Source organism: Anthonomus grandis, chromosome 2 (genome assembly GCF_022605725.1).
Source record: "Anthonomus grandis grandis chromosome 2, icAntGran1.3, whole genome shotgun sequence".
NCBI classification, from domain to species: domain Eukaryota; kingdom Metazoa; phylum Arthropoda; class Insecta; order Coleoptera; family Curculionidae; genus Anthonomus; species Anthonomus grandis.
Genome location: NC_065547.1, coordinates 32,898,557 through 32,921,934, shown reverse-complemented (window position 1 = coordinate 32,921,934; position 23,378 = coordinate 32,898,557). Strand labels below are relative to the sequence as shown.

The following is a 23,378-nucleotide window of genomic DNA, read 5'->3' as shown; positions in this document are numbered from 1 at the left end:
AATAACCAAAGCTATTTTGTACTATATTCACACTAAACACTAATAATAATTAATATTTTTAATTTGGACTCTTTAGATCACCAAATTTCCACATACAGCGGCAACGCTGTAGATTTTGCCCAGAGATATTCTCGCGATAAAGGTATTTGGCAACTGCGCTCGTTGTTTACTTTTGGATGGTGCACCCACGGATGTAAATAGCTCCGTGCGGAGCTATTTACATCTGTGGGTGCACCTTTTGTACGGTATTAGTATTAAAAGGATATTTTGATTGGCTTTAGTGCGTTTCTTAAATTAATATTAAGACTAAAAACTCCATTTTTTCTAAAAATGATAAAGAAGTCTGAAGTGGGTCACATATATTGGAAAAAAAGAAATTCAGATCGTTTCTTTCACGAGTTAGACGTTAATAGCTACGTTTACAACGCCCGGATCTATTAGGTCCATGGATCAAATGAGACTATTTTTATTTAGTACAGCCCTGTTAACAAGGATTGATTTTGAGGGTTAAATTAGTCCAGGATTATCTCTAGGATCAAAATGTCAGTTGAAGTGAGTTTAGACAAAGAATTATAAGACAGAACCTCTAAATCTTTAAAAGATTTATTGTTTAAAGATAATAAAAATAAACTAATAATTTCGTTTTCAAGGCTTAAGGCTTGTCCTCTGTATTTTCTTCTTTATTTTTGTGTATAATAATAATAATAATAATAATAATAATAAACGTCTTTTTATTAGGCTCGGCGAAGGGCAGCCATGGCTGTTTGCTTAACCGAGCATACAAAAATCAAATATTACATAATTACAATTTTGCATAAAATATCGGCAAACATCTAACTAAATACATTAAATTCTAAATAATAACAGTCAAATGTATAATTCAGCATTAATTAAAAACTACTATGTTACAATATTAATTTTAAGGGAAAAACAGGTGAAAAAATACTTATAAAGATACCTACTACTTATACGCGAGAAAAATAATAATGCTTCTTAAACAGTTTAGAAGTTTTATTCTTATTTATATTTACCCAGCAAGAAGCCCTTTAGTCGAGTTTTAAAACCTTATGAACTGAGATTTTCAAATTTGTTACATATTAAAGTGTTATAGCACTTGGAAGCCAAAAACGAGAAACTGTGCTGAAACATGGCTGTTCGATGCTTTGGCACATTTAAGAGATTATTATGGCGTGTAATCCGATCATGTGTAGAGGATCTGTACGTCATCTGAACCCTTAGATAATCAGGAATACCCGTCATTAATATTCTATAGAGAAAACATGCAAAATGAAGAGTTTCGCGGTCCTGAATATTTAGCCATTTTAATTCTGGCAACTTGTATCTTACATGATCTCTTGCTCTCAAATTATAGATAAAGCGAATACAAGAATTTTGAATGCGTTGTAATCTCTTTTTTGATATTAAGTCAAGTGAAGGTCCATATACAAAGTTACAGTAGGTAGTATGCGAGAGTACCAAGGACTCACACAAAGTCTTTTTAAGATGAGTACCAAGAACGCTTTTGCTCTTGTATAAATTGCGTAATGACATATAAGACCTTTGCACTACTTTTGCCACCTGTGATCGAAATTTAAGACCAGAATCCATTATTACACCGAGGTTATTAGATTCGTGTACTGTTGGAATAATGCTCTGGGAAATCTGGACTACCAAACTTTCTGCTGCCCATTTGTGATTAGGACCAAAGTATATAACAGCTGATTTAGAAGGATTGAGCTTTAAACCGTTATTTTCTGAATAATTTGCCACTCTTTCCAGGCATTGATTCAGTTGACTGATGGCCGCATGACTCTCAGATTTAGAAAAACTCTTAGAGATTTGGGTAATCGTCAGCATATCGATTGCCAGAGCAGTCATCGCCAATCACAGAGTCTAAATCAGCGGTAAAAATGACAAATAATAGGGGTCCAAGAATAGACCCTTGTGGCACACCCTTAGTAAGCAATTTAAGATCAGATCCCACTCCATCAATCTTTACAAACTGAGACCGTCCCATTAAATAACTTTTAAAAAATTCAACGGTTTCGGGAGAAAAACCAAAAGACCTCAGTTTGGCACATAATAGTCTGTGATCAAGCGTGTCGAAAGCCTTGCTATAGTCAAGAAGAACAAGCGCTGTAGTCTCACCCCTATCCGCAGCCTTAAAAATGTCGTCCATCACTTTGAGTAGAATTGAAGCTGTACTGTACCCTTTACGGAATCCCGATTGTGTAGAGCTAAATAAAGAGTGTTTGTTGAAATGTGCAGACACTTGGAGGTAAATTAATTTTTCTAGAATTTTTGAAAAGACACACAACAAACTAATAGGTCGTAAATCAGAAAAACTCTCTACATTTTTGTTTTTAGGCAAGGGTTCTTCCCTTGCCTAAAAACAGACACACTACAGATATTTTCCACAAACAGTTTGTTTGTGACAAACAAACAATGACAAGACAAACTACAGATATTTTCCACTTGGGAGGAAACACACCACGTTTAATGATTTCATTAAAAATATGAGTAAAAATCGGTACAATTACAGGACAGCAGAGTTTAATCATGTCAGGTGATATGTTATCAAAACCGCAGGCGTTTGACTTTAGGCTAGATACAGCACGTAACACATCTGTCTCAGTAAAAGGCGAAAATTGGAAAACATTGTTTGTTCGGCTTTCTTGGCCACTAGCAGTAGAATTATTATTCACATTTAGCGTTAGAGCATTTACAGAATCTATAAAGAAATTATTAATCTCATTGGGCTTTTTTAGGTGGTGAGGTACATTAATATTGTTTTTAGTTTTATTGTATATATTTAGCTCATTTAGAGCTTTCCACGTTTCCCTGGAACAATTTTTACTTGTAATGAATTCTAAATATGACTTTTTTTATTGGCGCACAGCACGAGTAAAATAGTTCCTTAGGGATTTATAGGCCTCCCAATCCTCCTGTTTTTTTGTTCTTTTGTATTTAGACAATAATTTGTTGCGTTCTGACTTCATAAATTTTAGGACGTCAGTAAACCAAGGAGATTTAGGTCTGGTTACACGCGCTTTTTGAAGAGGAGCATGAATATTGAATAAGTCTAACATATTATTGGTCAACAGCTCGACTTTCCCATCTATACAATTTGTGTCAAAAATTCTTCCCCAATCTGTGTTGACTAAATCAGCATTGAAAGCCTCAAGATTAAAATATTTAAAACTTCTAAATTCGAGTAGTTTGGGTGTTCTACGAGACGCTTTGCATTTAAGTTTGCAATAAATAAGTTGGTGATCAGTAATTTCGTGCATGTCATAGTGAATAACATCACCGCACAACAAATCGACATTCGAGGTAATTATAAAATTAATCAGGCTAAAATTATTTCCGCAACAACGCGTTGGATTTTTAGCTACTTGGTACAGTGAAAAAGAATTTAAAAAATTGTCAATGAGTTCAGAGGACCTGTTGCATAAATTAAGATTTACATTCATATCACCCATACATACTATTTCATCACACAAGGAAACAATTGTCGAGACAGATGTCTCTAAAGCTTCAATACTATTTAATAGGTTGCTATTAGGCGGACGGTAAAAATTGCCCAGCCCAACACGCAGCCCACAAATACGCAGTATCAACCAAATTTGCTCAAAAAACTCAATTTCTTCACCAGTGTCTACTGTATTAACAGAAATATCGTCTCGTACATACACACCTACTCCCCCTCCACGAGTATTACGGTCTTGCCGGTAGAACCTAAAACCATCTATAACCAAGTCGCCGTCGCGTATGTTAGTACCCAGCCAAGTTTCTGAAATTCCCAAAATATCTAACTCCAAATTAATAATTAAATCCGAGACAGCGTTCTTGCTGGGCAAAAGTGATCGAATATTTACATGACCTACCTTGAGATTTTTTATGTTAGCCATTGTTACCTATATAATATAATAAATTCCTTAAATTTATACTAATAAAACAAACTATAACTTATACTATTTGTAACCAAACAAATAAAAATATTTATAACTTAAACATACCAAGATATTTATTAAATAAAGAATTTGGCGTCAAATACCTTAGGATTCCGAAGTAAGTCCGTTGAGAAAATTCTCGTTCTTTATTAACAGCGCATTATCTCCATCGTTCTTGCGAGCCAACACCTTACCATTGCGATGCCATACATATTTAAAACCCATATCTTTCAGGATTTTGGCTTTTTTAAAAAGGTTATATGTTTCCTTGGTCAACTCTTCATCTAAATAAATTGGCGCCTCTGATAAACCCATACCACAAATTCTTGGTGTCATCTTGCCTTTTTTAGACCGAGCAGTTAAAATGCGATTTTTAAGATTAATATCCTTTAAGGTAACAGATATTCTAGTGCCATTTTTGGTGTCAAACTGGTGAATTTTTACAAAATCCTCGGGTGTAGCAGTAACATCCATCGAAAAAAGTAGCTTAATAATATCATTTGCGGCCACCTTTGTACCATTATTCTCATTGAGAGGAAAACCAGAAATACATATATTTTGTTGGATTTTTTTTGTGTGTTCCATGTCCAAGGCCCTTTCCAGTTTCTCAACTCGATGCTTTAATGCTTGATTATCTTTTGATATTTCCGAAAACATCCCAGACATTACTCTATTACGTTCTCGTTCCTCTTCAAACTTCTCGTTTATAAACTCCATGAATCGCCCTACATCTCTAAGTTCACTCTGCAAATCCCTGATCATGGCTTTCAGTTCCTGCATGTCGCTATCCACTAGTCTAGATGCAGATTGGGACAAGGATACCCTCCCAGCAGCATTCCTCTCACAATCCTTACAACTCCATGGAGTTTTCTGGGCCTGCATTAGCCTCGCTTCAACTTCTGTAACTTTTCCGCATTCTAGGTGGAAATATGAACAGCACCGTCCACACTGAAGTTTAAGGCCTCCCTTACCCAGGTTTTTGCCACAGCCTTTACAGTTTCTATTAACCATTTCCCACGATTGATGATATTAAAGTACTTCTGGCAACCTAGCAACTTGGAATGTCTGAGAGACGTCTGCCCAGGTGAGTTCAAAGTTCAAATGCGCCGTGTTTACTTTCGGGGACAAGAGAGTTGGCCAGATGCAAAACGGATTTAGAAAGCAAAAACTCACCACACGATGCAACAGCCTAGTCTTCGCCGAAGTAGATAGTTAAAATGAAAAACATAGCAGTTCAAACAGCCGAAAATCAAATTTGAACACGAGCCCCAGCCGCCAATTATGTATTAGGTTAGGTTCGACGTTGCCGAGATAAAATAAAAACTTCGTAAGCTAACATCCAATAAAATGTCAAACTTATTATTTTGGTACTTCAAAATAGATCCTAAGGTGTTTACACCGAAAAAAACTAAATTTAATCTACCCTGTTTGGGAAGCATCAAATTCGCGTATCAAATTTTAGTGCGCGTTTACACCGAAAAAATAGTCCTCGCGACGTCATTTGATCCAAGTATTAAATATTGGTACTGTGGCGAATATACATAACAGGTTAATTCGCCCCAAATCTGATTGGCTGCACAAGTCCAGCAACAACCAGCTGTTATCCGTCTTATCAGAGGTAGACGGATGACAAGTGACGGTAGACGGCAGGTTCTCCCACGCATTCCGACCGACGACACGTCGAACATTACTTGTGTTCTTTTTAATAATTTAAGATAGTTCTTTAAGTGCATTTAGGTTATTTAAGGATTTATTAAGTTCCTAAACAAGTGTGCCTTATTTGCTGACCGCAACAGCCACATTGGTGACCCCGACGTGATGCCGAAATCGAAACGAAAATCAAGGAACAGGTTAACGCTGAATCTGTTGATAGTGTCGAAACCGTCAGCAACGCTGATGCTGACTCTGGCGCTAATACTGTCCCTGAGCAAGAAATTTTGGTCGCTGGACCCTCCAGGCAGCCCACGCATTCTCAAAACGTTGACCACAACGTAATTGTCCGAGTAGGGATAAAGACCCCCGAATTTTGGTGCTCAGAGCCTGAACTATGGATTCTCCGCCTCGAAGCACAGTTCCGACAAGCCAGAATCACCGCGGACGACTATAAGTTCGACCACACAGTAACTAGTCTCAATAGCGAAGTTCTTCTAGAGGTAGCTGATCTACTAAGAAACCCTACCAAGTGTAGGGCGTACGACGATTTGAAAGCTCGCCTCCTCGCGAGATTTGGCACTAATGTTGATGAAAAGATTCAACGGTTAATGGAGATGACCTTGGGTGACCTTAAACCGACACAACTCTTACATCGTATGCAAACTTTAGCGTCTAATAATATTAGCTTACAAGTTCTTAAAAACCTATGGCTTGATCGCTTCCCTCCCCAAGTCCGACGCATAATATCAATCCTTGATGGCGACCTAGAGGACCTGGCCAAGAGAGCTGACAAATATGCACGTTGTACCAGTCTCCCAGTTATGTCCATTGACGAGAAACCGAAGTTAGACAAAGTCGTAGCTCAACTCAGCGACCAGGTCAGTGCCCTCTACCCAAAAGTAAATCAAGGACCCCGATCAGCCCAAGCTACCGACGGCAATGAATCACATCCCAACACGTGCTACTACCATGGCAGGTTTGGGACCCAGGCAAAGAAGTGGGGTCCAGGTCTCCATGCACTTTTTCATAAAACGATCAGAGGGCGCAGAAAATGCGACGACAGTTGCCCCCCATATACCACGTCGCCTCTTTATCACAGACGAAGCCCTTCAACTCCAGTTCCTTATCGACACCGGAGCCGATGTAAATGTGCTACCACGTAAAATCTGCACTGCTATTCAACCCAGTACTATCGGTCTGTACTCCGCCACTGGTGCCTACATCAGAATGTATGGGCAGAAACAACTCACTTTGAATCTTGGTCTCGACCAATCGGTCACATGGACCTTCGTAGTTGCAGATGTCACTACAGCCATCTTAGGTGCCGACTTCCTCACACACTATGGCATCACCGTCAATATGCGAAATAAGCGCCTGGTGAGTCCGGCAGTGCCAAACAACATCGCATGCGTGTCCCGACGAGTGAAGGTCTTAGAAGTTGGACTGTCTACTGCCCACCCTTACGAACGCCTGCCACCATCCGCAATCGAAGATCCTGGACAAGTCAAGCACAATATTGAGGCTCAAAGTCCTCCGGTGTACTCTGTAAGCCCCGTAGACTCCCGCCAGACCGTCTACAAGCTGCTCGAGCGGAGTTCGACGACCTTTTGAAAGCGGGTATTATCCAGCCTTCAAAATGTCCATGGGCCAGACACATGGCCCAAAAAGCCAACGGACAGTGTCGTGCTTGTGGGGACTTCCGCCGCCTCAACGCCATTACCAAACCCGACCGTTACCCGGTACCACACATCCAGGACTTTGCAGACCAATTACATGGTAAGAACATTTTTTCGACCATTGATCTTGCTCGTGCCTTTTCCCAGATCCCAGTTCGGCCCCAAGACCATCTTTGCAAACCATTTTTTCCCCGGGGAGGGCCGGGGTAGAATAGCCCTCCGATACCCTCTGCCTGTCGTAAAAGGCGACTAAAAGAGCAACCCCTTTGGTGGTAGATGTTGTCCACTTGCATCGCCCGGCTCAATACCACCACATAGGACTTAGGCGGCGTGAATTGGTTCCATGGAACTCACGTTTCGCCGCCATGTCAATGTGTCCGGTTTCCAAAGGGGAAATGGAGAAGAAGAATAAATGCATGATGGCGCCCTCACGACCAAAACTTTCCGGGGGTAAACTCGCCTCCCATTCGGATCTCGGGGCGGAGGCTGGTCGGGAGGGTCTATCAGGCGGATCTAAAAGCCTAAAAATCAATTTCTGCAACTTCAGAGGCCTAAACATCAATATTAATGCAGTACACCAACACCTGCAATCAAATAAGCCTCACATTCTGGCATTGGCAGAAACAAAGGTGAAACATTCAATAACAAATGTTCACCTCATTTATCCTGGATACGATCTACACGCCCGATTTCGACTAAACTTTGGATTGGCAGTATTTGTCAAGAACGATTTGAGTTGCCAGCGGGAGGAAACGCTTGAACCTGCGGTCTTCGACGTCATGTGGTTCAAAATAATAGCCAGTAGTACCACGAAATTTATCTGCTGTATCTACAGACCACCAAGCGACACCCGATATAGACGGCTCTTTTTGAACCTGGTTGATTGCATTAACCATCTGCAAATTGACCACCCAAGCGCAGAAATCATCGTCATGGGTGATTTTAACGTTCACAATAGCAACTGGCTGCGCTTCTGCAACAAGAACGACGATGAAGGACGAGAAGCTGAGCTACTTGCCACCATAGGCGGGCTTACGCAGCTTGTGGAGGAACCTACCAGAATCCCCGATCGAGACGGCAAGTTCGCGAGTCTCCTAGATCTGGTCTTGGCTTCAGACCCTGACTCGTACATTGTATCAGTACATGCCCCCCTAGGAACATCGGACCACAAATTGATAATAGTCTCTTGTCAGTTGGAGGTTAAAACGCAGGATCCTCCGATGCCGCGGAAGGTATGGCACTATAAATCAGCAGAGTGGAACCATCTTCGGGAATTTTATCGCTCATTCCCTTGGAAAGAAGTCTGCTTCAGAACCAATAACATCTCAGAATGTGCAAACCAAATTACAGAGACGATCTTGGCAGGAATGAAAGCTTATATCCCTTTTTCTACTAAATGCAGATCAAACAACAAGCAATGGTTCAACCTGAATTGCAAAAAGGCAGTAAACACTAAAAACGCAGCATACCGCAAATGGCGTCAACATCCTTCCATCGAAAATCAGAGGAACTTTTTAATCTCCAGAAATAGCTGCAAGTGAATTATTGATGAATGCAAAGAGAGTCACAACAACAGGATCAAAAACAAACTGCTAAACTGCCCAAATGGAACAAGATCTTTCTGGTCGGTATCGAAAGCCGTTAGTCAAGGATTTGCTAAGTCGGCCTTGCCACCCCTAATAGCAGATGATGGTTCTATCGCGGTAACAGCAAGGGAAAAAGCCAACTTACTGGGTAAACTCTTCGCATCCAATTCTACTCTGCACTCGCAAGGCAAAACACCGCCATATTTGCCAAGGGTGAATTCATCGATGGGAGAAATTTCGTTTTCCCAACGAATTATAAATAAAATTCTTAAAAGCGTAGACACCAACAAAGCATCTGGACCCAATGGAATTCCAGCCCTAATACTAAAACGTTGTGCAGACGGATTGACTCCTCCCTTATGTAGACTGTTCACGCCATCGTATAAGCAGGGCCAATTTCCAACAAGCTGGAAAACTGCTCGAGTGCAAGCTGTACCCAAAAAGGGTAAGAAGACGATGCCCTCCAATTACCGCCCGATTGCACTAGTTCCAGTAATATCGAAGATTATGGAGAAAGCAGTCAACCAACAACTGTTAAGATATCTGGAATCATCTGGACTAATCAGCGATCGTCAATACGGCTTTCAAAAGCTTAGATCCACCGGCGATCTTCTGGCTTACGTCACACACTTGTGGACAGAGGCCATGGAGAAGCACGGCGAGTCCCGCTCAGTCGCTCTTGACATTTCCAAGGCATTTGACAGAGTGTGGCATGAGGGACTACTAACCAAGCTCTCCTCAATCGGCATACAAAACTCATTATTGAATTGGTTTAAAAGTTTTCTTGAACAACGAACAATCCAAGTAGCCGTCGATGGATACCTCTCCGACAAATTTAACATTAACGCTGGAGTCCCTCAAGGATGCATTCTATCCCCCACTTTTTTCTTGGTATATATCAACGATTTGCTAGGAACCACTGTCAATCCAATCTACAGCTTTGCGGACAATAGCACACTTATTTCCACATTTACATTCCGCCAAACCAACGACAGCCGCAACTTCTCAGAATCTTAGGCAGCAACAAGTAGATTCAACCAACAACAATATTAGAGCAATCTTGGAGTGGGGCGATAACAATTTGGTCAATTTTAACGCTAAAAAAACGCAGGCTGCAGTATTTACGATGAAGACTAACCTTGGTGGCCCGGAGCTGGTTATGGCAGGGAAAACATTGCCAATGATATCATCTTTACATCTTCTAGGAGTCGAGGTCACCAACAGTGTGTCCTGGCATGACCACGTTGCCGAGGTCGCCAGGGCGGCTTCCAAAAAACTCGGAGTGCTTTTCAAAACGAAAAAACTGTATACACCAGAACAGCTGCTGACTCTTTATAAGGCTCAAATACGCCCTTCCCTCGAGTATTGCTCGCATGTCTGGAGCTCTGCACCCAAGCATAGTTTAAACCTGCTGGATTCTATACAGAAGAGAGCTATTCGTCTTATCGATAAACCAGAACTGACAAGGAGTCTGGATAGTCTGGAGCACAGGAGAAAGGTGGCTAATCTCTGTTTATTCTACTGTTATTATAACGGTAAGTGCTCCTCTGAGCTGGCAGGCCTGATTCCACCCAGGGCTGTTCCGGCAAGAAGGACGCGTCTAGCAGTTGCGGCTCATCAACATCGAGTCCACCTGCCTACCCCAAGGACGTTGCTGTATCGGGACTCATTCATCTGGAAAACATCTTCTTTGTGGAACGGGCTTCCACCTCACATATTTCCCGATGCATAAAACCTACAGCGGTTCAAGATAAATGCCCACAAATATCTTCGCGCAAGCACCACTCCAAGAGTGACATAGGACTTTCCTCTTGTGCTTGTGTTTACCATTAAAAAAAAAAAAACCTCTACAAACGAAAGTTTTTTGATAAAAAAATGCTCTTAGATATTTATTACAGAAAAAAGATAAATTCAAATCCTTTAGGAGCCTTTTTCATTTATCGAACATTCGACTTTTTAAGTCATTTTCACAAAAAACTTTAGTTTGTAGAGGTTTATAACCACTATAAATCGATTTAGTTATTGATTGTTAGTGTCTAAACAAAAAAATATTAAAATTCCTTGAGAATTTCCGGAGATACGGGCATTATATCGATTAAATAACAGCGGGCGCGGACTATAGTTGCTGGCAAACGAGATATGCTGCGTTCTAGATTTGGCTGCTGGATATTGATCGAGCGCTAGCTTCACAGATATGAAATAATCTAGAAAAACAACACAAAGTGTCAACATCGGATACGTGCATTGTAAACATAGAGGTATTCTACGTTGCCAAGTTGCATTTTTTTCATTATTTTTTTGTCAAGAATCTTTTTTTAATCTGAAAAACTTGTTGCATTACTCTCAAAGTATATGTTATTAGTCAGCAAAAAAAAACGAAACAGAGTTTAAGAGTTTAAAGAGTACATTTTTTACCTGTTACAAAATACAACACATATGTAGTGGAGTAAGGAAATTATATATTGAATGGAAAATTGGAAGGTCGATTTGACATCATTGTCTGAGAGATCGTGAACTCAAACAACCTCGCCTATGGTTTGCAGCTAAGAGCTAAGCTAGGCTTATTCTAGGCATTCAATGTTTCAAGGTTGATTTGTAAATGTCCACTTACGGATCTTATTTATTCCAGGTATTGTGTTTATTTACTATCTGGAAAAAATACTTAATATGTGATTATTTGCAAATAATGTGTAGGTAGTGTAAAGAACACCTATATTTTGCTCTACATATTTCGTGCTTTTCCAGCGATCATAGTTACCTTTAATGCCTAAGTGTTACACCATTGGAAATTTTGAAAGTCGGCAGTCCTAGTGGACGTGTTATACAAATTATATAACACGTCCAAATAGAAGTTTGATAAACAAAGTGTAAATTGTGCTAAAATTCTTTTCCATTTTCACTCGATTGCCCAGGTAAATATGGTAAGCAGGTGTTTGTCATAGAGAAATGAATATTAAATATACATACTTTTAATTACTCTATGGTGTTTGTGCTGTTTCTTGATCAATTATCAAACTGTATTATTGTGGTTGTGCAGTTGAGTTGTAATTGTACAAATTTTAGTATAATTATTTGTCTACTGCCGTCTTAAGGATTATTCACACTGTATTCACTTATGATTCTATTGGGCCAATATCATGAGTCAATTATGACATGCTATATATGTGAATCTAATGAATCTATGTAAGTGTGTTGCCAAAGAGGATAGTAAACAGCTGTTTGGATAGCCTTGTGATTGGTGCTCCCGACCGATTCTTAGAACATCTTGTCAAATCCAATCCAGTCCAATAAGTGGTGTGTCGGATTGTTGCAGAATCGGGTCTGTACAGTAAAAGTCATGCTTTTTATAAATTTGTGTCTAAGAAGTAAGAACGAGTATGATGTGCTTGTGGTATTTGAAATTTGCCAATACCAACTTGACGTAATCTATACAGATTTTGCTAAAGCCTTCGATAGATTGAACCAGGGAATTCTTTCCAAAAAACTTTATAAAATGAATTTTCATGAACATCTAGTTTTTATTCAGAATTTTAGTATTTAAGGTATTACCTACTATTAGTTTTATATTGCGCCAGTTAGTGAGTTTGATATCGTTGTTTAATGCATTACTAAATCTATTGTATTGCCTGTTGATATTTCAATAATTGTCTTATTATTAGGATTTTTTTCCTGTTAGGCAATAAAACTTTGAATTTGAAGTTATTTTACAGAAATGTTCACTTAATATTTGGACATTTCCGGGTAATCAACAATAAAAACAGGTTGATAAAATTTAGTCATCACTCTCAACTTCAAAATATCCCATGCATCTCATCGACGTTTGAGAAAAGCCATGTCGATTTTTCAGATTTTCCAAATTTTGGTAAAATGGTTGATGGTGTCAAGAATCTAATTTTGTCATTCGATTAGTATGTAAAAAGTAGTTGAAAAAGGGTCACATGTCGATAAGTATATTTTGATTTTTAAAAAATATGTAATTTTGAGAAAACCAATAATGATGTCAAAATTATTCTGATTTGACCACTGCATTATTTAGAAAAAAAAATGGAAAAGAGTTCCATGAGAACGTATTAAGTCTAAATTAAAAAAATAATGCATTTTGAAAAAACCCATAATGACAAAAAAATAGAGATTTTTCCATTAGATTATTTGGAAAAAAGTAGCTGGAAAACAGTATCATGAAGATAGGTTTCTCCCAATTTTTAGGAACGTTAAGGAAAACATAAACCCTATTAAAAATAGGTTTTACTTTTCACACAATAAATAAAAATTAATTAATTTCTTCTGATTTTACGACTATATCTTATCAATGATTTCTTAAAAAGTGTGATCAATGAATATCATGTCAATGATATTTTTTCAAGAGAGAAACAGTTAATGATGCAAGGAGTTTGATTTTTCCATAAAATTACTTAGAGAGATCAAAAAATTATTTCGCCAAACGACTTTTCTCCGTAACATTAACATGGTAGACAAGTTTATTTCTGGTCTGGATATAAAACTAATAATCTCGTGTTGGGGTTAATAAATTCCACTTTAACGGAGCGTCATAATATCCGTAATATACAAACCGTCAGGCCCGCTCGAAGAAAAATGAATAAAAAGCGCAATTTTCGCCAGTCGGGCGGCGAAATTAAGCATTTTTTCCAGCGGAATTCGCACGCGATTTTGATTGTTATTTGAATTTTATCGGGTTTTCGTGAATCTAAATCCGGGTTTTATAACTAGGAAATGGGAAACACATGAAATTTTGACAGAAAAAAATTACTAATTTGAAGAGAGAGAGGGAGAAAAAATATTATTCGTATTATACCGAAAACGGCTGCATAATAATTTAAAAAATGCAAACGCGACTATAAATTGTTATTTTTCTTGTCTGAAGTTGAATCCCATTTAATGCCCATCCCATCCATAATTTAGCGGGGTTAAAGCGGATGCGGGTGAAATATTAAACCGTAGCCCGTTTCTACCTTAATTTTGTAGTTAATCCCATTAGAACAATGATTTTTTAATAAAGTCTGGGACCTATGTATGTACAGAGTGCGCCAAACTATAACCCTTCCTTATGTCACTTTTTATTTTGACGTATTTCTTTTAGTATATAGGAAGTCAAAGTTGATTTTAAAATCAACTTTGGTATTGGCCATTTTTGAGACTTTTTAGAAAAAACAGATGAAATGGGTATCCAATGATTTTATTAGAGAAACTGTTATTCCAATTTTCAAATCACTAAGGTAATTGCACCAGTGTTCGTCACCTTAAGCCAAATTTCATTTTGGTTATGACAGTATTTTAAACGTCATTTCCTGATATATTGATATTATAATAAATGAATTATCAAAATAAAAGAATTACTTCTGGAACATAAAAATGTTTTTTAAATTCTGTAAGTTAAATTTAAAATAATTATTATAAAAAGTACATTTCGACCCAGTAATCGACACCTACTAGACCAAGTTCCTGTATTCGTCATTATATTGAATGAGTTTTAGGCACTGTACCTATAGTGAAGAAAAATCGATTTGCTTTACTTTAAATACACATTTATTTTTTAGGTTAAACACATTGTACAGTAATTTTTTTGGTTGTTTTTGCTTTGATGCCCCTAGACATTTTTCGTGGATTACAGAGAATCTTCTACCTTTCCAGAGAATCTTCTTCGCAAAGTTTACAAGACCAGTTTTCTTTCTCCTGATGTTCATTTTCCTTTTCTGCAAGCTGAGCACTCTTTTGCCTTTTTGCAGCTTTTTCTTCCTTTTTATTTTTATTTATTTTGGCATTTTCTATTCTTTTTCGTTTTCTTTCTTCCTTTTCTTCAAGTTCTTTTGCTTTAACTGCTTCTTTCTTCCGGTAGAATTCCAGCCATTTTTCTGACGCTGCCACTGCCGGAATTTTTACTTTGTTTACAACTTTTGTGGGTTAGAAGATCCAGGCTAAAAAAGTGCAGATTTGAACGGACTTGGAATTGAAGGGTCGTCTGCATTCATTTCCTCAGTTTTTGTTGACTCAAAACTTAAAGCAGAATTTTTTTCAATATTTTTTTTCTGTTGGTGTTGGAAGTTTTGGTATTAGTGACTGTTCCTTCTGTCCCATTTCTTCCATATTTACTAATGATCCTTCATTCTCCTCAACTGGTCGAATTTTTAGATCGAATTTTGGTTTAATAGATTTATCGACTTCTAGGATTTCATTTCGAGAAGGCGTATTCGAACTTGCATCTTCCGAAATTTCCGTGATAATTTCTTTTATAAATGTTGTAGAAGATCAAGGATTGTGAATCATCTGTAGAGTCATTTGAATCTAATGTAGAGGTATCGCTTTCTGAATTTTCCTGATTCATCTCATGATTTGCATTATCTTAAAATTAACCATTTATGTGATTGATAAACATAAGTTTTAGTAAACATTACCTTGAGTTAGGAGTTTGACTCGTTCATTTAGAATTACATCTCTTTTACGCGTTTTCTTCTTGCTGTTTGGTTTTATATGCTCATAGTACCTAAAGATGAAATAAACATAAAGCTATACGAGCAGCAGTTTCATTTTGTTTACCTTGCGATGTAACTTTCCCAGATTCACTTATAATAATAACATCTTTTGAATATTCATCATTAGTTTCGTCTGTTAGTTCTGAAGGCGATGAGCGTTTATTATTACATATTTGCGAATAATTCTATAATTCTTTGCAATATACAAGGATGTCGCTTGAGAAAGGCTTCATACCAATGTCTTCCTTCCCTACAATTGATAAATGGATTTGGTCTTTTGAACCTTTTTATTAAAGCTGGAACGCTATCTAAAAGTTGATCTTTTGTCACTGGAAATCGTCTTTCAGCTAGATGAAATATCCATTGTTGCAACAATATTTCTTCTGTAGACAGTATAGATTGAGAACCCATTTTTCTAGGTATTGGAGTTTTCCCTTTTATTTGGTCACTCAATGTTGTTCGGGGAACGTTAAATCTTTCAGCTGCTCGCTTAATGAATAAACCATTTTTTACAGCAAAGAACCAGAATTCGTCAGCCCCCTGTACCACCATTCGTCACCTTGACTTTATTCATTTGTTTGTAAATTGTAAAGTAAATTTGGAAATCGGCAATAAGGATAACAAATATACCAATAATGTGTTAATTTCCCATGGATTTTAGCCTATATTGTATATACACCGTCATATGTGACGATTATTGAGACAGCGTCATTTTAAAATGTCCCAGTAATAGTGACCTTCAAATATTTAATCTAAATTGGTAAATTACTTAACATTATTGAAAAAAACACAAATTTAAAGAGTTTTAAAGAAAACAACTACAGAAAACCTTCTTTGTAACTTAATCTACTTACTTTCTTGGCCAAATAAAAATATCGTACTCGCTTAACTTACACCTTAAGCACTTTGACACTAACGCGGTATTTTACTATAACCTGTCATAGTAAGACTGTGTCAGGCATCGGTATGAAGGTTGAATGTGGCGGGGTGGAATAGTCTGCCACCCAAGATGGCCGATTGATTGTGATTGACTAATTTTTGACGTATATCAAATATGACAATAGTGACATTTTTACTGTCGTATTTGACGATTGTCTTTTTTAGGTTCTCTTTGGGTGGAAAACAAGCCAAGCCTCATGATTTTCTTCCAATTTAAAGTTTTTAAGTAATTTATAGCTTTTGTAGTTTTTTTTTTGAGTCATGGGTTGATAAATTATTCTACAAACGTGCCAACATCGAATCATCTTGCAACTACATAGAGTTGGAGACAGGTAAATTTCAATTATGACATACCGCACCTAAGTGTTTTCTAATAATGTTGAGGTGCATCTTGGATGTATTATCATTTTCCAGGATATAATTATAGATTCGATACTATTTTGGGCATATCTATGTCGCTGTTCTCAATTTAACATTTTTTTTACAATTCAGTTTTAATTCTTGGACCTTCACTGGGAAAACGTCTTCAGTTTAGTCTTTTCCTTGTCTTCATCTAGATTAAGATATTCATGCAAATATACTTTATGCACTAGTTTGTATATTAGGAATTGCCCAGACAGTCACAGAAATCATAGATTTCCATTGAATCCATCCTTACAAAAATCTTGGAGGAAGATCTGTGATGTAAGTCTGACTAACACTTAGATAGAATGCTGGAGTAGAAATGACATACAGTTAATTCAGATGGAGTAGGAACATAACACCTATTTGTGCAGTTTAAAGAAAATTATGACATCCAGATTGACATATCCTTCTCAAAAACTGATTTCTCTAATCGACTTAATCCACCTTAAGTTATACAAATTTTTGAATAACCATGGTAATTTAGAGAAAAAGTTTTGGTTGGTTTATTAACATTTTTATAGATAGCGCTAGATTTTAGATAGATAGAGCTAGATATTAGTACATAATATCTTATTTTTAAAAAGTCAATTTAGCTTTTTAGCACCCTTACTACTATTACTACTACTGGAGACAACCCCACTGGCTTGTGACATCTTTACCCGATTGTGACTAACCAAAAATCAAAATTTATCAAATCTACAACCTATCGTGCTAATTTATAATTTTTGGTAAGTATCTATATCTAAATATTTTAAATGTCCTAAATAACTAATATCTTGAGAATTAAATTTAAATCAAATAATATTTTAGTTGATATGTTAATTCTTGAATAAAGTGATGAGGGATGTCTGAGATGCGTTTTTTTCCCAGCATTTAAAATCAACAACTTTAATAAAATGTGGGTATTTCTAAACTGATAAGCGTATTTTAATAATTTTAAAATAAAATAAAATTCTATTGAAATATATCTCTCATCACTCGTTAGTTAACACATCAACTTCTGTAATTCTGCAACATAGTTCAAATTGAAATATCGCGCAATAGATCAGGCTTAAAGTTCCCGCCACACGCCTTCCAAGATGGTTGCTTCCTTCTTTGTCAACAACGTCAATGGAATTTCTGTCTGGTCATTAGGCAATACGCATTGCTTTATATTTGTGTTCTGTGGTGTCAGGATTAATGGCGGAATCACAGTTATTCGGTTATTCGGTCCCATCTATCTTTAGACGTAATTCATTCTGATTTCTAGGCCGAAAGTTATCTTTATACATATATTTTGCCATTATACACCAAACGTTTTCAATTGGGTTGATATCAGGGCTTTTCGAGGGCCACTGTAAAACTTGAATTCGTCCTTCGTCTAGATAGTTTTAAACTATATGAGCTGTATGTATAGCTGTATGTAATATCATAAGGCATTAAGCCTTCCCTGCACTATTTGACAAACGCCTGGTCCTCTAAAACTAATCCAGGCCCAAACTTTTATACTAAAACGTCCATTTTGATTAGTCTTATGTGTATATCTTTCATCATATCTGGTATTAGAAGGCCTGTAAACGCGGATTTTGCCATTATTGCATGATTGAAAGGTTTTTTCATCCGAAAATATTACCGTTTCCCATATGTTGTTTTGGTGTGCATATTGATGGGCAAATTCTAATCTTCTCTGTTTGTTTGCTTCAGTCAAAAATATTTTATTTGTTGCACAGCAACTTTTAATTTCCGAATTTCTTATCCTACTACGAGCTGTATTAGCAAAACCAGGAAAATGCGTGTCTTCTTTCGCCTTTATTGCTGTTTCAAACGGATTGTTTCTTAGAAATCCAACTAACTCTCTATCTTGACTTGTCGTTTGATATTTTTGGTCGACCAGAATCTGGATTTCTTACAATAGCTCCATATTCTGCAATTTTTGTCTTAGCTAAGAAAACGATATTTTTACTAATGCCCAATTCTTCTGCGATTCTTCTTATAGGAACTCCATCCATCAGACGAGTGTATATTATCGCATTTTGTTGAGATAATGCAGGCATTTTGAAAGAACGATTTTGTTGACGCGGCTCTCACAAAATTAAATTAATTTTGACAACATCAAAATATATTATTCTAATAGACCAAGAGATTTAGGAGATTTTACTGTCCCAGTTTTTTTTCGGCACGATAGTACGTCGACTCTTTTTGTGTTTATTTTCTGATAAGTGAAGCTTATTTTATTTTATTTTATTTTATTTTAAAAATTAAAACTAATAATAGTTACTATTACAAATAATAATGGCTTGCCCTACTGTTTTTTATTAGTTTTATAGGTGGTTTCTTACTTAAATAGCAATTCCTGTTTAATTAAATCGATTTTGTTTTAGATTAGTTGTCCATGATAAAATTACCATGTATGATCATTTGAGTTCCAATGATGAGGACTTGGAAAACCTCTTAGAAGTTACCGATGTTCCCAAAAATGTTGGATATTTGATTTATGAGATAGCACTGACGAATGAACTGTGAACTGGTAGACGATTTGCTGCATCCCCATATTATAAAGAACAGAAAGGAGACTCAGAAAAAATTTAAATTTATTACAGCATTTCTTAGACATTTCTTTGCTTTAAATCCTTACTGTTTCAAAAAAGAAATTCCTAAACGAAACAATCGAAAAACATAACCTATACTAACTCCAACAAATTTAGATGTTGACAGTCCGTGAATCGTTCGCGGTTGAAATAAATTCCGAAAAAATAAATCACGCATGCGCATAATCCTTAAAGGATGAAGAGTTCCTGACTGATCTGGGATGCGTTCAGAACTGTCACCGCGAACAAAGCTAATAATTCGGTTTTGAGCCTGAATCCACATTGATACGTAATTGCGGATCCGTTGGGACCAAGTGACAGACTCGATTTTGGGTCTCTTATTGGCTGAGACAATCACGTGGTCCCAACAAATCCGTCATGACGTATCAATGTGGATTCATGCTGAGAAACAGTGAACCAAATACGTTTAAGTAAGGATGATGATACATTATCCACGCAGTAAATAAGCAGGATTTACCCAAGCGTCGTTTACAAATCGCAAAAAATTAGGCAAATCGCTATACTCACAATTAAGAATGTTATTTAGAATCAGTCATATCGAGTGATCGTGTCGAGTCGTGATTTTAGAATGATGGTTTAAAGACAATGTCAATGAAAAAAAAATCATTTAAGCCATATTTTAGCGATTATTAAGCTCCTATAAGCATTTTTAAAACAAATCATTCGAGCGACAAAGTCATGACGTCACCGTATAAGGCGCTTTAAGCGTTTGTTGGCGATATCCCGAGGCCGCTAATAAAGTCGATGTGTCAAAAGTGAGGCTATACAAATAATAATAAACAGTAAATTGATCTCAAAATTTTGATAGTTTAAATTCATTTTTCAGTTGAAAGGCATTACATTTTTTAGTACTACTTTTGGTTAATTTAGTATTAATATACATGAGACAGTTAAAATATGATCGATCGATAATAGATTTGCAAAAAATGCAGAGAAGAACGTAAAGGTGAGGTTGCACGTATGTTTTTTTTTTTAATTTTGATTAGTTAATCTGTTTATTTCTCTGAAAAAAAAACATGAGTCATATTATGTTTACGCCAGTAACTTTTTCTTCTTCATATTTCCTCTTGGGCAAATGTTTTCTCTTCATAATCGTTTTCATGGCGAAATTAATTTGGATCTCGTTACGATCTAGATCCAGCCCTAAAAATGTATGAGGTCGGATTTATACTCAAAAGTTTTTGAAAACTGAGACAAATAAGTGTTTTCATAATTCAGGTCCGTTTTCAAAACGAACTCAAAATCCATTAAAACATAGGAAATGTTAAGACTCTGACAGCTATTAGACATGACGTCATTCGAGCTCAAAAATATGATGAAGTAACGCTTAAGACATCGTAAGGCAACCTAGTAAACGCTTAATCGCTAAAATATGGCTTTAGCTCATGACAGACCACACGTCAAACGTCGTCAACTTCATTACCGTTATTTGATATATATTTTTTGTTGGCAACACTGAAACTGTTTAGAGTAACCAACATCAAAAGAACATAACCACCATACAAATGGCGGCCACCAGGCAGTGGTAATTTTTGGGTATCGTGGCTATATGTATTAGTCCAGGTATATTTATTAAGTTCGTGGGTGAAAATCGGAATGTATAGTGTTCTATGCGCCAACCTGTATATTATCGCCAGTGTTATTCAAAATTTATTTTCTGCTAAAATATTTAAGCAGGCGTTACATGAGGGTAGAAGTGCGGTAATAAAATTAATGGCGAACTGATTAATACCATCCACTATGTCGATGATACTCCAATCTTATGTGATAATCTCTAGGACTTCAAGGGTTTCACGTTTCAAATATTTTGTTACATCGCAGAGCATCTCGGCCTAGATGCGTATTTCCATTCCCGTGTTGAATTGGAGGTATAGTGTGGAACCAGTGCCTCGAAACCCACATGGATTTGTCGCGCATGCTTGTTTCCCAAATCCGTGTTGGTTTCCAATAATGTTTTTTGCGCTTGGGCGTTTTTTTTTCAGAAGATGCGCCTGTTGAACGAGGACAGTACGACAGTTCGTCGCCGAGAAGAAAACCGAGTGTTACTGACTGACGACGAGTGATTAATAGATATTACGCTTGTTTTGTTTTTTGTTTAACTAACGTATCACCGCGTGGTGCGATCATTTACAGTGTTATTTTTTTGTGACCAAAGTAAAATGCGTATTCAGTGTGTTTTTTTTTTAAATGTAAAAATGAGAGGCTAAGTTTAGCGTCACGGCAAAGGTAATAATAACCTATCAATCTGATGTTAAAATTTTTTTACTATAGCGTGCGTAAAGTGCTGGATTTGTAAAATCTGTCGTTTTGAATTGCAGTGCGTAAAAAAAGGCACTAGGGCATAAAGTATTTTGCTAATTCCTTTATTTTCTTTAACATTTTTAGTAGTAGAAAAAATTGTGTATGCTACTTATGTATAAAGTACTCTTTTTTTAATCATGTGATTGTCGCATTCGCCTAAAATTCACATTCGTAAAAAAAGGCTAACTTAACACACTTATTGCATAAATAACTATTCTATCAAATCAAAATAACATTTTATATCACAATTATTGACAAGTTAAAAATTTTCGTATTAAATCGTTAGGGCTTAGAGTTTCCAATATCTCCTATGATAGAAGATGCATAGTGGTATTAGCAGAAAAAATCAATTCACCCAAACATTGAAAGTATTAGCAATAATAATTGGCAGGAATTGTTTACAAAATGAAAATACAAAAATATTTTTGATGTATTCGACATGATATGACAAATCAAATAACAGCGCATTTTTGAGCAAATTTGAAGTCCAACTTAACATTTATTGACATTCTTTAATGCGGTGTTGCCTTTTCCGTAGATTTCGGTGAACCCAATCTTGGCTCTTAAAAATAAAACACAATGAATGCGAATATCATTTTACTGAGTATTTTCCTATGACCATAGACAAAAAAGTGCAGTTGGAATTAAATCATTTTGACGAGTTATTAATAAATAAATAGAACTATGGAAATTTTAAAAAACATTATAAGTGGCATTGTGAATAAATTCGAAATAGTGAGACACGAAGGAGACAATGAAAATTATCAATGCAAAATTCAATGCTCTATACCGTTTGAAGAAAATTACGACGTTTAATGTGATTATTTCATCAAGAAATTTTCGGAAATTACCAAAACAAATTGGATAATGTTAAGACGATACTCGCAGCAAGTGAGATACGACTTCAGAAAAACATTCTTATGTCATCTATCGAAAAGAAACAAAACCAAGGATAAGAAGAAAGGCGTTACTAGGGATTATGAGTGTAAGGCCAGTATAAACATTAAGTTTTTGAAAGTTACCAAGAGTACGTGGAAAAATTCAAGATTGATGAAGAAATGATTGCATGTCTTAACTGATAATAACTATAATCATTCTCATCGAATCAATGTAGCTCAGGCACTGAGTCTTCTGCGTTGTTCCGCAGACACAAAAAAACTATTTGAATCCCATTTCGAAAGTGATATGACTGCTGCAGCGGCAAAATCTTATCACGAAATGACCATCATTGAAGAATGTGAGAAAAATGCATACGTTACCTTAGCTAATGCTCAAAAAAATCCGCTCGACCGTCAGGTAACTCACTTTATGAAGAATGGCGTAGCAGAACCTACGGGACTCGAGATATTGGTGACGTCGTCAAAGTTCTGCAGCAAAAAAAGACTGAGATGTCTGTGTCAGGCATGAACGGACAGATGTTCATCAAGGAACAACCGACTGTATGCGTTATTATAACACCCATTATGCAACGAGTGTCTCTGGGTGGACTAGCTGATGAAATGGTGTTCATTGATTCGAGTGGATCCTGCGACCAAACCAACGTTTGTGTAACATTTATATTTGCTGCATCGAAAATTGGGGCTCTTCCCATCACTGTCATTTTACATACCAGCCGGTCTCCAGAAAACTACACCCACTGTTTTCAATCCGCTAAAGATGGTTTACTGGAAACTTGTAAGAAACATTTTGAACCAAAAATCATCATGTCTGATGACAGCAGTGCCGAGCGAAATGCCTTGCAAAAGGTCCTACCGAGTAGCAGATTACTACTATGCATTTTCTATGTGAA

General features: G+C 36.7%; 1 protein-coding gene and 1 long non-coding RNA gene across 5 annotated transcripts in view; both read right to left on the bottom strand.

The window, feature by feature from the left end:
• Positions 1-23,378, bottom strand: part of LOC126746511 (neurexin-1) — a 336,936-nt gene that overhangs the window by 146,755 nt on the left and 166,803 nt on the right. The gene's annotated exons all lie outside the window — the stretch shown is intronic.
• On the bottom strand, positions 14,444-16,354 carry LOC126746542 (uncharacterized). The gene is made up of 4 exons (XR_007663924.1): positions 16,211-16,354; positions 15,421-15,606; positions 15,279-15,367; positions 14,444-15,225 (listed from the first exon to the last, which is right to left on the bottom strand). It is a non-coding gene; the product is annotated as an uncharacterized LOC126746542 (long non-coding RNA).